This window comes from Lissotriton vulgaris, chromosome 5 (genome assembly GCF_964263255.1).
Source record: "Lissotriton vulgaris chromosome 5, aLisVul1.2, whole genome shotgun sequence".
Classification (NCBI taxonomy): domain Eukaryota; kingdom Metazoa; phylum Chordata; class Amphibia; order Caudata; family Salamandridae; genus Lissotriton; species Lissotriton vulgaris.
In genome coordinates, this window is record NC_141693.1 from 1141310402 (window position 1) to 1141324600 (window position 14199).

A 14199-nucleotide genomic window follows, 5' to 3' on the forward strand; every position below is an offset into this window, starting at 1 on the left:
CTGTCTCCGTGCTCTCTGTGGGCCATTTTTTTTGTTTCTCCCCTTTCCTAGTCCACAGAGATCACGGAGACAGAGACAGAGAAATTAATGCAGTTTCACTGTGCGGCTGGGAAAGGGGAGGAAAAAAAACGGCCCACAGAGGGCACGGAGATACCTGCCCTTCGGCAGATGCCTGAATGCCCGCATTGCCAATCCGCCCCTGCCTCTATGTTTTAGAAGCAAACTGTTGGCAGGGAAGGGTAGTGGCTGGACAATGGAAAATATATACTACACAATGGGAGGGGTTAAGGGAAATTTAAGAAGAGGTTTAGGAGAGACAGGCTACCACAGACAACCACCCACAAAAGAGTAATCCCATGGCTATTCTCAGACTACCTGTCTAAATTTACGAGAGCCACAAAGGTGACAACAGGAATAAATGTACTTCAGTCGAGCCTAGGAGTAAGTCAAGCACCACACATCGCCACTCACAGGCACTGCAATGCATTCCAATAGAAAAGAATGGAGGCAGGATCTTAAAATATCACCCACACAAACTAATATTAAATAAATGAAAGTATTTTATCATTATAAAATACGTGTGTGTGTGTGTGTATTTATGTATTCAATAAAAAAACAAAGGTTGAGGATAAGTAATAGTTAGGAAAACGTAATTATTTATTTCAATACAAACCCAAATTAAACTACACACAAACATTGGAAATTCTAAAGTTATAGTTACACCTTAAAGTTATAATTTGCGCACCACCTAAAATGTAATTGAACTTATGCACCTCCATACAGTATTTGTGAACTTGATAGACAGACTAAATCAATTGTAACTCGGTCCTGTATCATGCAGAGTGTTCTCTTAAAATGTTAGTTGAGATGTCATGAGTCTTGTTAAGAATGCCATGATATAACATGCTATGAGTGATGTAATATGAAAGGGTATAAGCAATCCATAGGAAAGGCTTGAGTTATGGGTTATTGTTCATTTAGTCTGCCTAGCGAGTTCACAACTTTGCGTACGTAGGCGCATGGGTTATATTACATTTTGAGAGGTGCACAAATTATAACTTAAAGTTATACCTTTAACTTTAGAATTTCCAATGTTTGGCATGCAAGTCAATAATTACGTTTTCCTAAATATAACTTATCCTGAACCTGTGTTGTTTAAATTGAATTTCTATGTGTTTTTTTTGGTTTTAAGTTGGGTTCTAATCACATAACTTCTTTATTTTGGTATTAATTCTTTCAAATATATATATATTTTTTTTATACATTTCAAAAGTATCACAGTACATTCTCGATAATTTCTTGTGAAGTGGCATAGAGTCGAGTAATATAGTGTAGAGTGATGTAGAGTAGTGTGGAGTGGCTTAGAGTGGAGTAGAGTGGCATAGAGTGCAGTGGAGAAGCGTGGTGCACAGTAGAGTAGAGTGACGTAGACTGCAGTGGCAGATCAGATTAGTGCAGATTAGAGTGGGGCAGAGTACAATGGTATAAAATGCAGTGAAGCAGAGTAGAGTAGTGCAGAGCGGAGTAGAGTGGCGTAGAGCGTTGTCACGTACAGTAGAGTACAGTGGCATTGAGTGCAGGGTGTAGAATGCAGTGGCATAGAATGTAGTGGTGCAGAGTAGACTACAGTGCCATCAAGTACAGTGGAGAAGAGTACAGTGGCGTAGAGTGCAGTGGCATAGAGTCGTGCAGAGTAGAGTACAGTGGCATAGAGTGCTTTGGCATATGGCATAGTGGTGCAGAGGAGAGTGGTGCAGAGTGCAGTGGCTTAGAACAGTAGGGTTGTGCAGACTAAAGTGCACTGGGATGGAGTGCAGTGGTGTAGTCTGGTGCAAAGTAGAGTGCAGTGGTCTAGAGTGCAGTAGCTTGGTAGTTAGACAATATCACACAAACATTTTGTGGGACAAAATATAAAATCAAGAATATCGAGGACAAAAATATTGTGAAGGTAAGTATCTATAGGCAAGCACAATTTTACTTTATATCACTCCACATATATGTACCTTGACTATATGTACATGTCTTCAAGGCACATAGATGTGGAGTTTAGAATAGTAAATCTATTCTGACCTATTTGCACTCCCTTCTTAATATTTTGGTCCTCAATATGTTTGATGCACTATTCTGTCCACACGACCCCAGGGGGGAGCCTTGTGCCCACCTCATTTATTTCAATGCCCCCGGGTTCTGGCTCACCATGGGAGCCTGCACGGTCCCTGTGGGACACCCCCTAAGAGGCTTAGGGGTCTGGGTATTTGTACCCTGCCCCCATTTCTTTTTTTACTTTTTTACATTTTTTGTGGAACTCGGCTTCAAGCTGAGTCCCTGCCAACACTTCCTTCCTGGTTGAAGTGTTGGCAGGCAACCAAATTTAAGTAGGATTTTGGGCTCCCAGATGTCGATTTTCTTTAACTGAAATATCTCCGAAACTACTGAACGGAACTGGAGTAGAAAGTTACGGCTGCCATTTTAGATGTCAGGGAACGGTCCCCGGCAGCCAAAATAAAGATGAAATATAGTAGAAGGGGGCAAGGTAGAGGTACCCTGACCTCCTGGAAGCAATATAGGGGTCTGTGAAGGACCCCTGATGGAGAGGAAAATTGCCATTAACACATTTTTGTCCACATGCGAGGATATGTGAACCTGTTGTGACTCTCTGCATAGACCCCCATGTAACTTTGGTACAGATTCGCAAATTCTGCTGAAAAATGTAAAAAATAATGTATACTCAGATACTCACTCAAACACTCATGCACCCACTCACTGACTCACTGAGACACTTACGTACCGATACAGACCCACTCAGACACTCACACGCCCACTTATATACCCACTCACAAACCCAGTCTGACACTCACACACCCATACACAGACCCACTCAGGCACCCAAGCACCCACTCACAAACCCACTCATACACTCACTCAGAGATTCACTCAGACACTTATGTGTCCACTCACAGACCCACTAAGGCACTGACACACCCACTCACAGATCCACACAGACACACCCACTTGGACCCACTCACATACTCTTGTACCTGCTCACAGACCCACACAGACACTCATGCACTGACTCACCCAGACACTCACACACCCACTCATAGTCCCACTCAGGCACTCATGCACCCACTGACAGACACACTCAGACACTCATGCACCCACTCAGGTATCCACTCAGACATTTTTGTTTCCGATATTCTGTCCATGATCCCTGTGGCGTATAGTGCAGTGGTATAGAGTAGAGTTGTGCAGGTAGAGTAACGTAGAGTGCAGTGGCATAGAATAGAGTGGATCAGAGTACATTAGATTGCTGCACAGTGTAGTGGCATATAGTGCAGTTGTGCAGAGTCAAGTAGAGTGACGTATAGTACAACAGCATAGAGTGGAGTAGAGTACAGTGGCATAGAGTGGAATAGAGTAGAGTGGTGTACAGTGCAGTGGCATAGCGTACAATGGCACTGAGTGCAATGATGTAGACTGCAGTGATGTGGAGTAAAGTGGTGCAGAATAGAGTGGCACAGAGTGCAATAGCGATGAGAGTACAGTGGAGTACAGTGCAGTGGAGTAGAGTTCAGTGGAGTAGAGTGGCATACAGGTCAGTGGCACATACTAAAGTACAGTGGTGTAGAGTGCCTTAGCATAGAGTGGTTATTTTTATGTTAGTCTAGGGAAAACCCGTGACTGAAAAGCAATGCACAGCTTGAGGGCACTAGGGCCTAAGTTCAGTAATCGACATTTTGCAATTTATTTAACAAATGCATATATTTTCAACGTATTCAATTATTCTCAAACAATATTCAAAGTAATCCATAAAGCAAAATCCAAGTTTAGTACATGTCAAAAAATCAGAACTATTCTTTGGTATACATTTAACTTTGGTTGATGTCTAAACAGCAAAAACAATATGCATAAACAGTTCATGGACAACCCAATGCATTTCGGGTTCCTCCTGAACCCTTCATCAGGGGAGGTCTAGTTTAATATCCACGAGTATGCGTAGTTTAACTCCTCGGAGTCAGTCAGGTTGTGAATCTACAAAAAGACATATGGTAACCTAAGTTGCAGTTAAAAAGGGATAGTAACAGTGAAAATCAAGTATCAGTCAACATGTTTCATATTTCTGTGGGTTTTTACACGCTAAAACAATGACACTAGTACTGGAATTAATTTATAGAAAGGTTCCAAATGGTGAAAAGCCAAAAGATTTTAATTTTAAACCAAAACCAAAGAGTGCTACATCACGAAAGACAAAAGCCCAAAAGTAGTCTGACACCAAAATCCTGACACCAAATTTCTTAAAAGAGACTCCGATCATGTGCTATATTAAACACCAGTGCAATAAGAGCCTGTCTCCATCATGGTGGTTTACCTAAACCCTTATATATTGTACCTTCAGTGTCTTGCTGGGATGCTGAAAATGATCTTACTCTTTAGTCTAAACAAATTGCCGTTTCTCCTGTTGAAAATAGGTAAGGTTATACACTTTGCCTGTTCTTATATATCAAGGGTTCTATGAAAGCCTTAAACTCGTTACTCACAATAATGGTTCGTTATCTCATCCAAGGCAGCACTTCGACGCGAAGATTAACCTCTTCTGGCACTGTAAGTAATAGTGATAATGAGGGACCTATTCTTCACGTTCAAATCTGTACAAAGACTTTCACTAGTCGACTTAACAATACGACGCCACTGCGTCTTCATCTTACCTCAGTCGAGACTGATTTGTTACCCCTTCCGTGTCTGATATGTGAAGTAGAGGGGATGTCTGAAAACCCAGATAAAATCCTCCGTTAGTGGTGGATGTTTTCGACGTTAGGTTCTAAGCATAAATCTGAATTTAAACTAAAGGTTCCCCTTACCTTCCAGCAATTTGGATTGCCGTCTTGTCATTCAAAACGCTCCTCGTGTATGTTCCTGTAAGTAGCCGGTTCAGAGTACATAAACTAACAGCAATGGCGATGCGCCGCCTTCCAATATTCACAAACATAAAAAATGGACTGCAGAAGTGCCGACTCTAACCTTATCCAAAATGGCGACCAGGGTTAAGTCATCGAGTGAATGCAAAGTAGTAAAAGTAAACAGGAAAAAGTGAAAAAAGTGAAAATAAACGCAAGTGAAAGGTGAAGATGAAATAAAATAAGATCCAAATAGAAAAATAGAATGAAATGAAATAAAAAGAAACGCAATGTAGTGTCATCACAGAGTATGCAAAATACCCCTCACATTCTAAAGTCACAAGCAGTTATATTTATAAAAAGCACAAAAGTTCATAATGGTCGTTCAGACCCCCAGGGATTATGGTCCCTAATTTTTTGATCCATTGTGTTTCTTTTCTTGAGAGTGTGTTGTTAATGTCCATACCTGTGTGTGGTACTATACTCTCAAGAATCGTGTATCTCAACTGTGGAATGGTATGACCTGCATTGTTCCAGTGCGCTGCTAATGCGGAATTCATATTTTTGTTCCGTATACGGCTCTTATGCTCCACTATCCTAGTTTTGATTTTTCTACTTGTTCTGCCCACGTAAATCAGTCTGCAAGGACACTTTATCGCATATATGACATTTTCAGTTGTGCAATCGGATGTATGTCTTAAAGGGATTGCTTTTCCAGTTTTTGGATGTCGGAATTCTTTTCCGGTGATGACATTCCCACATTGGCCACAGTTATAGCACTTCCTCATTCCCTTAAATCCTTTTAATTCATCTCTTGTTAGTGCTTTTAGTAGTTCCTGAAGGTTCTGTGCCCGAGTGTGGGCAAACAAAGGTGTTCCTGTTATGACCCCATTAAAGTCGGGTTCATTCTCGATCAGTTCCCATCTCTTCCGGATGATAGCATTGATTTTCGGGGCTTGAGTTGAATGTTTTAAAACAAACACCTCCTTTTTTTCTCCTGGTCTAGTTTGTTTTTGTAGTAGATCTTCTCTTTTTTTGTTGGATGCTGTCCTCCTTGCTTCAATCAAAGTAGAGTCTGGATAACCCCTAGATCTATATCTCCTCACTTGATCATCCATCAATTGTTCACAAGTTTCCTCTCCCGATGTTATTCTTTTTATTCTCATAAGTTGAGAAACAGGTAAGTGTTTTTTTAGGGACAAGGGGTGGGCACTCGAGAAGTGTAGTGCACTGTTCACATCAGTGGGCTTTTTGTAAACTCTAGTAGCCAATCCAGTGGAGGTTTTCAAAATTTCAATATCCAAAATATTTATTTTTATTCTCATCAACATCATATGTGAACTGTATCCGGCTGTTGAATGAGTTCAATTCCTCGAGACATCTGTTCAATGTCGTACGTGGGTCTCTCCAAATGACCAAGAAGTCATCAATGTATCGGATAAGCATCAAGGCATTTTCTTTCCAATCTGGATGGTGGAGTATATATTTTTCTTCGAAGTACGCCATAAATGTATTTGCATAGGCAGGTGCCCCTGGAAAACCCATAGAGGTACCTGTCCTTTGGGCATAAAAGCGGTCCTTCCAGCAAAAATAACTATAGCATAGAGTGGGGCAGAATAGAGGGCAGTGGTGTACCATGCATTGACTTAGAGTTCAGTGGCATTGAGTAGTGGTGCAGAGTAGATTATATTGGCGTAGCATGCAATGGTTTAGAGTACAATAATGCAGACTTCAGTCGAGTGGGGTAGGGTGAAGTGGTGCTCAGTAGAGTGGTGTAGAGAAGAGCAGAGTGTCGTACAGTGCAGTGGCATTAAGTGCACTGGAATGGAGTAGAGTGGTGCAAAGTACAGTACAGTACAATGGCGCAGAGTGCAGTGGTGTAGAGTGGGGCAGAGAAGAGTGCAGAGGCATAGACTGCAGAGGCAAAGAGTGCAGCGGTGTGGAGTAGGGTGGCGTAGAGTTAAGTGGTGCACAGTAGAATGGTGCAGAGAAGAGCAGAGTGATGCAGAGTGGAGTAGAGTGTGTAGAGTGAATGGGATAGAGTACAGTGGTGTAGAGTAGGGTGGCATTCAGTAGAGTGGTATTGTGTGGAGTTGAGTGGGATAGAGAGGCATTGTGTGGAGTGAAGAGGAGTGACTTGACATAGAGTGCAGTGGAGTGGCATAGAGTAGAGTGGCATAGAGTGGTGTGGATTGGCATATATTAGAGTGAAGGAGTGTAGAGTGCAGTGGCATAGAGTGCAGTGGCATAGAGTAGAATGGTACAGAGTAGAATACATTGGCATTGAGTGCAGTGGCGTAGAGTAGAGTGGTACAGAGACGAGTAAAGTGGTGTAGGCAGCAGTGGTGAACAGTGCAGTGGCATAGAGTGGTGCACAGTAGAGTAGAGTAGCATATAGTGCACTGGGGTAGAGTGCAGAGTAGAGGAGACTGGTGTACAGTGCAGTGACATACAATAGAGTAATGTACAGTGCACTGGTGTAGAGTGCAGTGGTATGCAGTGCAGTGGCATAGAATAGAATGACACAGAGTGCAGTGGCATAGAGTGTAGTAACATACAGTAGAGTGGTGCAAAGTAGAGTAGAGTGACACAGAGTGCAGTGACATAGAGTGCAGTGGTATGGAGTACAATAGCATAGAGTGCAGTGTTGCAGAGAGGAGTTCAGTGGTGTAGAGTGCAGTGACATAGAGGAGAGTGATACAGAGTACAGTACAGTGGCATAGAGTAGAGTGGGGCAGAGTAGAGCAGAGTGACATTGAGTGCAATGGCGTAGAATGGTGCAGAATAGAGTGCAGAGGAGTAGAGTTCACTGGCATAGAGTGCAGTAGCATAGAGCCCAGTGGCATACAGTAGATTGGGGCAGAGTGCAGTAGTTCAGAGTAGAGTGGCACTAAGTAGAGTGCAGTAGCATAGAGTAGAGTGGTGTATTGTATTATATAACTCGCCCCTCTTAATTTTTTTCCAACATTTCAAAAGTACCACAGTATTTTCTTAATACTTTCGAGAAAGTACCGTTTTACTACATAAACTTTGTACAAAATATATGAATCAATAAAAATGATTTTCTCTACCTCTACAAATTTTGCTAAACTGCCTCATGTCTTCCTATACATTTCAAAAACACTAATAATCTAGAGTTTACATTAAAACCCAGAAGAAAGACAAAGCATGGTCTAAACAATATGGCTACTATTTTATTTTATAAGGGCTTTCATTATCCAGTAGTATTGTGTTTCATCATTGCCATGTACTGCAGTATTATTCGAAGATACCGCGTTACACTGCAGCACAATATATCACTAAGATTTTGTCCCTTATAACTTAAAAACTGCTAAACCAATTCAGATCAAATAGCAAAAAAAGATCCTTCCCACACCATAATCGACATTCCTGCCAATATTCATGTAAATCCATTCAGCATTTTGTCTTAGTAAAAAGTCTATGGAAAATGCATTGGTGGAAAAATGCGTTTTGGGGCCCCCCTTTTTTTTGTACCACCCTTAACTAATCACCATGAAACGTTATGTCATCAGCCAATGGAGAAAAAATAATAGGTCTGCAAAGTTTCATGGAGATTTATCAAACAGTGACAACGTTATTACCAAGCAAACATCTGAGGAATTCCTGTCTCTGGGAATCCTAACTATAGAGTATCTACCACCACTATGTAATTTATATATATGTATAGATTAAGGTAAAAAAAATTAAAAAAAGACATATATATGTATATATATATATATATATATATATATATATATATATATATATATATATATATATATATATATACGTGTGTGTGCATATGTATATATATTTTTTTTCTGCAAGTTTGTCTTCGCTGCGCGAAAGAAGAAGTGGGCACTCCAGACAAGGCAAGTGATTTCAATTACTTTATTGCAGAGTGACAGATATATATATATATATATATATATATATATATATATATATATAGGGATATCTCCGAACCTCTCTGCAGTGCCCAGCCGGAACACAGCCAAAGGACGAAATACAGACTCCAGGTTTCGTGGAAATGCAGGTCTTTTATTTTTAAAGTTTTGTCAGACGCGTTTCGAATACCTCCGTATTCTTTCTCAATCGACAAACAGATGGTCCGCTTTTAGTTTTTATACATTTTTTGGTGTGATGCTTTCACCTCATCTAAGTGATATAAAGATAGAAGAAATACTATATACATATGCATGCTGGGTCTTGCAGTTTTAAAACAAAACCTGAAATCAATTGCTTAGCATATTGACTTGGAACAACATAACAGCATAAATGCCGGTTCATTTGTAATGTATATAACGTAATGCACAATTGTATTGGTGTATTGGCACAAAGCATATTATAGTTTGACAGGTTGGCCACTTTTAGTGTATACTTCAATGAATATGCATGAATGCACCTGTAACATACAAAAATATATATCTCTCTTTAAAAAAAAAAAATATATATATATAATAAATATGCATGTCATATACAATATAAAAATAGAAATATACTATAAAAATATTGGTACTTCACAATTAAATACACATGTATACCGGAATGAATTCCATTATTTCATATGGGCCTAACCTCATTGATCTGAACTAGTCAAGATAAAAGTTGTGCAAAATAGAGCAATGTGCAAAAATACAGAACAAGTGCAAGATTGTTTTATAGCAGCATAGAAGTATTTCCTCGAATAAAGTGCTAACAATTGAAGTGATATTTACCCAACTCCATAAATTCAATGCTCTTATTTAAGAAAAATCTTGATATTAGCAAGATATGTGTTTTTAAAAGTTATAAGATAAAAATAATTTATGCTTATAATGTGAAAGACTAAAACCAATATTGAGATGAATGGAAAAGGAACTGGGGCCACAGTGATATTATTAGGCTTAATAGTAAGATACGGGAATTTGAAATACATTATCGGAGAAATCTAACCAATGGATAAGACCTCAAAGGAAATGATGTAAGTCCTCCGTATTATTTAAACCATTGGGCTGTCTACTGTCTAATTCTACAATAAATTTGGATTCCAGCTGCCTCAGGCACTTCTCTCTATTGCCACCACGCGGATTCTCATTTACAGCTCCTATGACAAAATATTTTAAATCCGCTAGATTGTTTTGGTGGATTGCCTTAAAGTGTCTTGCGACCGGATACGTACTATCGTTATTCACGATAGCACGCAAGTGTTGCAGAATTCTGACGTGTACTTGCTGCTTGGTACTTCCCACATATCTGAGCCCGCAAGTACACGTCAGAATGTAGACTGCATATTCAGTTTTGCAGTCATAGCATCCCTGAATTTTGAATTCCTTCGGGCTAAATGGTGTGGTGTATTTTTTGGTTGTCATACCAAACTTGCAAGCCCGACAGGACGAGCATTTGTAAAAACCCTGTTTTTCTGATAACCAAAGTGTACTCTTCTTTTTGGTACCAAGGTCTGGGATGCTTTTGGCTATTTCACTTTTCATGGAGATGCCTCTCCGATAAGTTATTGTGGGTTTTTGAGGCAACTCCTGTGTCATGACTGCATCTGTCTGCACTATCGTCCAATTTCGATTGATTATTGATCGAATTTGGCGATGCTGGTTATTGTAGGTTAGTATTAGCCTAGGTGTATTTGAAGTTTCCTCACTTTCCTGCGGAGTACTTTCTTCTGTATTTGACAACAGTGATTCCCTGGATCTACTATTGGCTTTATCCAAAGCCCTTTGTAGATTTTTTGCCATATAGCCTCTCCTACGGAATCTTTCCACAGCTTCTCGCATGCACATATTTTGTTGTTTCTCATCGCTGCATATGTGTTTTATTCTGAGAAGCTCACCATAGGGAATGCTATCAATTAGGTGTCTAGGGTGGGCACTTGAGGCATGTAACGCGGAGTTACCGGCTGTGGTTTTTCTATGCAGAGTTGTTTTTAGTTCACCATTTTCTACATAAACTTTTGTGTCCAAAAAATCTACCTCATTACAGCTTTTGTTCGAAGTAAAGTTCAGATTCATTTGGTTCACATTAATGTCATGTATAAAAGCATTGGCACTTTCATTGTCCCCTTTCCACAAGACGAAGACGTCGTCTATGAAACGTAACCACACTATTATGTTGTTACCATATTTTGAGGACAGTTCTTGTCTGAGTGTCTGCTCCTCCCACCAGCCAACCACTAAACAGGCGTAGCTGGGGGAGAAGCAAGACCCCATCGCCATGCCCCTGCATTGTCTGTATATCTTTTTGGAAAATGCAAAATAATTGTTGTTTAGGCACCAGTCAATACTTTTCATGATTACTTTGTTGTGTTCATAATATTCGATTGGTCTTGTGGACAAGAAATGTTTAATAGCATCTAATCCCACTTGATGATCTATACAAGTGTATAGGGATTCAATGTCCAATGTTAACATTCTCATACCGTCTTCCCATTTGATATTGCTGATTTTTGTCAGAAAGTCACCGGTGTCCTTAACATATGATGGTAATTCCCTGACCAAATCTTGCAAAAAGAAATCAATGTACTGTGATAGGTGCTCACTTGCACTTTCAATCGCCGATATTATTGGGCGTCCTGGGACTGGAGTCCTCTCCTTGTGGGTTTTGGGGAGAAAGTATATGGATGGTAATACAGATGAGTCATTCCATAGAAAAGCATATTCCTCTTTGGAAATCATATTGTCTCTTTTGCATTGGAGTAGATGTTTCCGTAATGTTTCCAAAGCTCTTGTGTATTCTTTGTTGTTAGTTTCCACATAACACTTGGTATCCGACAGCTGTCGATTGGCTTCCCTTAGATAGTCTTGCTTGGGCCACAATACTATGTTGCCGCCTTTATCTGAGGCTTTTATGATAATTTCGGTGTTGTTTCCTAGTTTGGTCATTAGACGATTGTATTGCAGTTGGTTTTGACTTAATTTTTTAGGGTGATGACTACGTATATATATATATATATATATATATATATATATATATATATATATATATATATCTCCAACAGGCAACTTCCCCAATCAAACGAAGTACGAGCCACACCAATCCAGGTTGCGGGAGAAATATTTAATTAGGGCAAAAGACAAAGACGCATTTCGAGCTATCCAGCTCTTGGTCACATGACCACAGTCCCGGCTCACATGATTAAATGCTTTTTTCCTTTACAATGAAAATAAAGAACAGACTCTGGGTTACAGCATCATCCACAAACCACGTAAGTAACAGAAAATCATTTGCATTTAGAAACAATACATGTGTGTATTAAAATTGAGGGCATGCTCTAAACGGCAGCCATTTCGATGGCGCATGTCCGCCTGGCAGCTACAGCGGCCGGAATACGTGACGCATATACGCGAAGCGATCGATCATTTTTGGCGCGAGAACTTGGTGGGGGGTGTCGATGCCATTGTTGTGTGGGAGGCGCTGAAGCCTACGATACGGGGCATCGATATAGCTTGGTGTGCGGCCGCTCGGCGGGAGCGTCGGGAGGCCATTGTGACCGCCGCGGCCCAAGTGGAGGACCTAGAGCAGCGTAGCCGACTCGGGGGTGACGAGGGCGTTGTGCGACGGCTCCTGCAGGCCCAGCAGACGTATGCCTCGGTCCTATACGAGGAGGCCCGACAGGCGTGGCTCGCCACGCGCAGCAGGGTGTACCAGTGGGGCGATAAGTCCTGCACCATGTTACATAGGCTTTGCCAGGCGACCTTCCAACCCCTAGAACTACCCGGCCTTGCGGCGGAGGACGGGTCGGTCATGTCCGACCCGGGTTTGCTGGCGGCAAGCTTTGCCCGCTACTACGCGGCACAATACGCTCCTCGTGACCCACTGGTGGAGAGCGACATAGCCTCATACTTGGATGACCTGCTTCCCCAGGCAGTCCCGGATGAGACTAGAACGGCCCTGGAGGCCCCCCTCACTTCCGAGGAACTTGGGGAGGCCCTCGGCCAGCTGAACCCCGGGAAGGCGCCCGGTCCGAGCGGTTATCCCGCCGAATTTTATAAGAAGTTCCACGTTCAACTGGGACCCCACTTCCGCAACGCCCTGGAGGCTGCGCGGTCTCGGGGCGAATTGCCACCCGACTGGCGCCACGCCGAGATTGTGGTCTTTTTGAAGCCGGGCAGGGCGCCGGACCGACACGACTCTTACAGGCCGATCTCCCTCCTTAACATCGAGGCCAAGGTTTTGGCGAAAGCCCTAGCGAACCGCTTGCTACCCTACATCGCCGATCTGGTCCATCCTGATCAGGCCGGGTTCATGCCGCGCAGGGCCACCCGGCATAATATCCGGCGGGCACAGGCAGCGATTGACGCCATGGGAGCCAGGGATGAACAGGCCGCTCTCCTTCTTGCGGACATGGACCGGGCCTTTGACTCGGTGAGTTGGACATACTTGTTCACCTTGCTGGCCCGCCTCAATCTAGGGCCTGTCTTCTTGTCTTATGTTCGTCTCCTGTACACCAATGTCACGGCGTCGGTCCGGGTCGCCGGTGCGGTCTCTGGGCGCTTCCACATCGGACGTGGTACTCGACAGGGTTGTCCACTGTCCCCCTACTTGTTTGCCCTGGCCATGGAGCCCCTGGCGGCGCGGGTCCGAATGGATGCCCACCTTCGTGGCTTTGTCTGGAACGATACCATAACTGATAGGATTGCACTCTATGCGGACGACGTCCTCCTGTTCCTTACTGATTTGCGGCGCTCGGGTCCCCGAGTCTTGGAGATCATGCGGGGGTTTGGCGAGGTTTCGGGGCTTCATCTTAACTTGTCTAAATCGACCCTGTGGATTCTGCATGGCGGAGTGATTGCCGACCCTTGGGCCGCCGACTTGCGCGTGGCGACGGACGGCCTGAAATATCTGGGCGTCTTCCTCTCGACCTCGCGAGCCGTGGCCTGGACACGCAGTGTCTTACCGGTATGGGACCGAGTCCAGACCGATGTCAAAACATGGTCCAGGATGCCTCTTACAATCTTTGGGAGGTCGGCCATCTTTAAGATGGTGGCGCTGCCGAGGCTGCTGTACCAACTCCAGAACTTTCCACACCCTATTGGCATGGAGTGGTTCCGTCAGGTGAACTCGGTGCTGAGCCGCTTCCTGTGGGATGGCGGAGCAGCCAGGGTGGCCCTGAGAACGTGCTTTCTCTCCACATACTGTGGGGGCTTGGCCACGTCCGACCTCCTCTCCTACTATCAGGCGTCACACCTGCTTGTTCTCAATGACTGGTGGTATGGAGATAGGAGTGACCCGGCCTATGCCCTAGAGAGACACCTCATGGGAGATCATACGCTCCACACCATTCTCTATTCAGCCCGTATACGCCGTGGGTTGC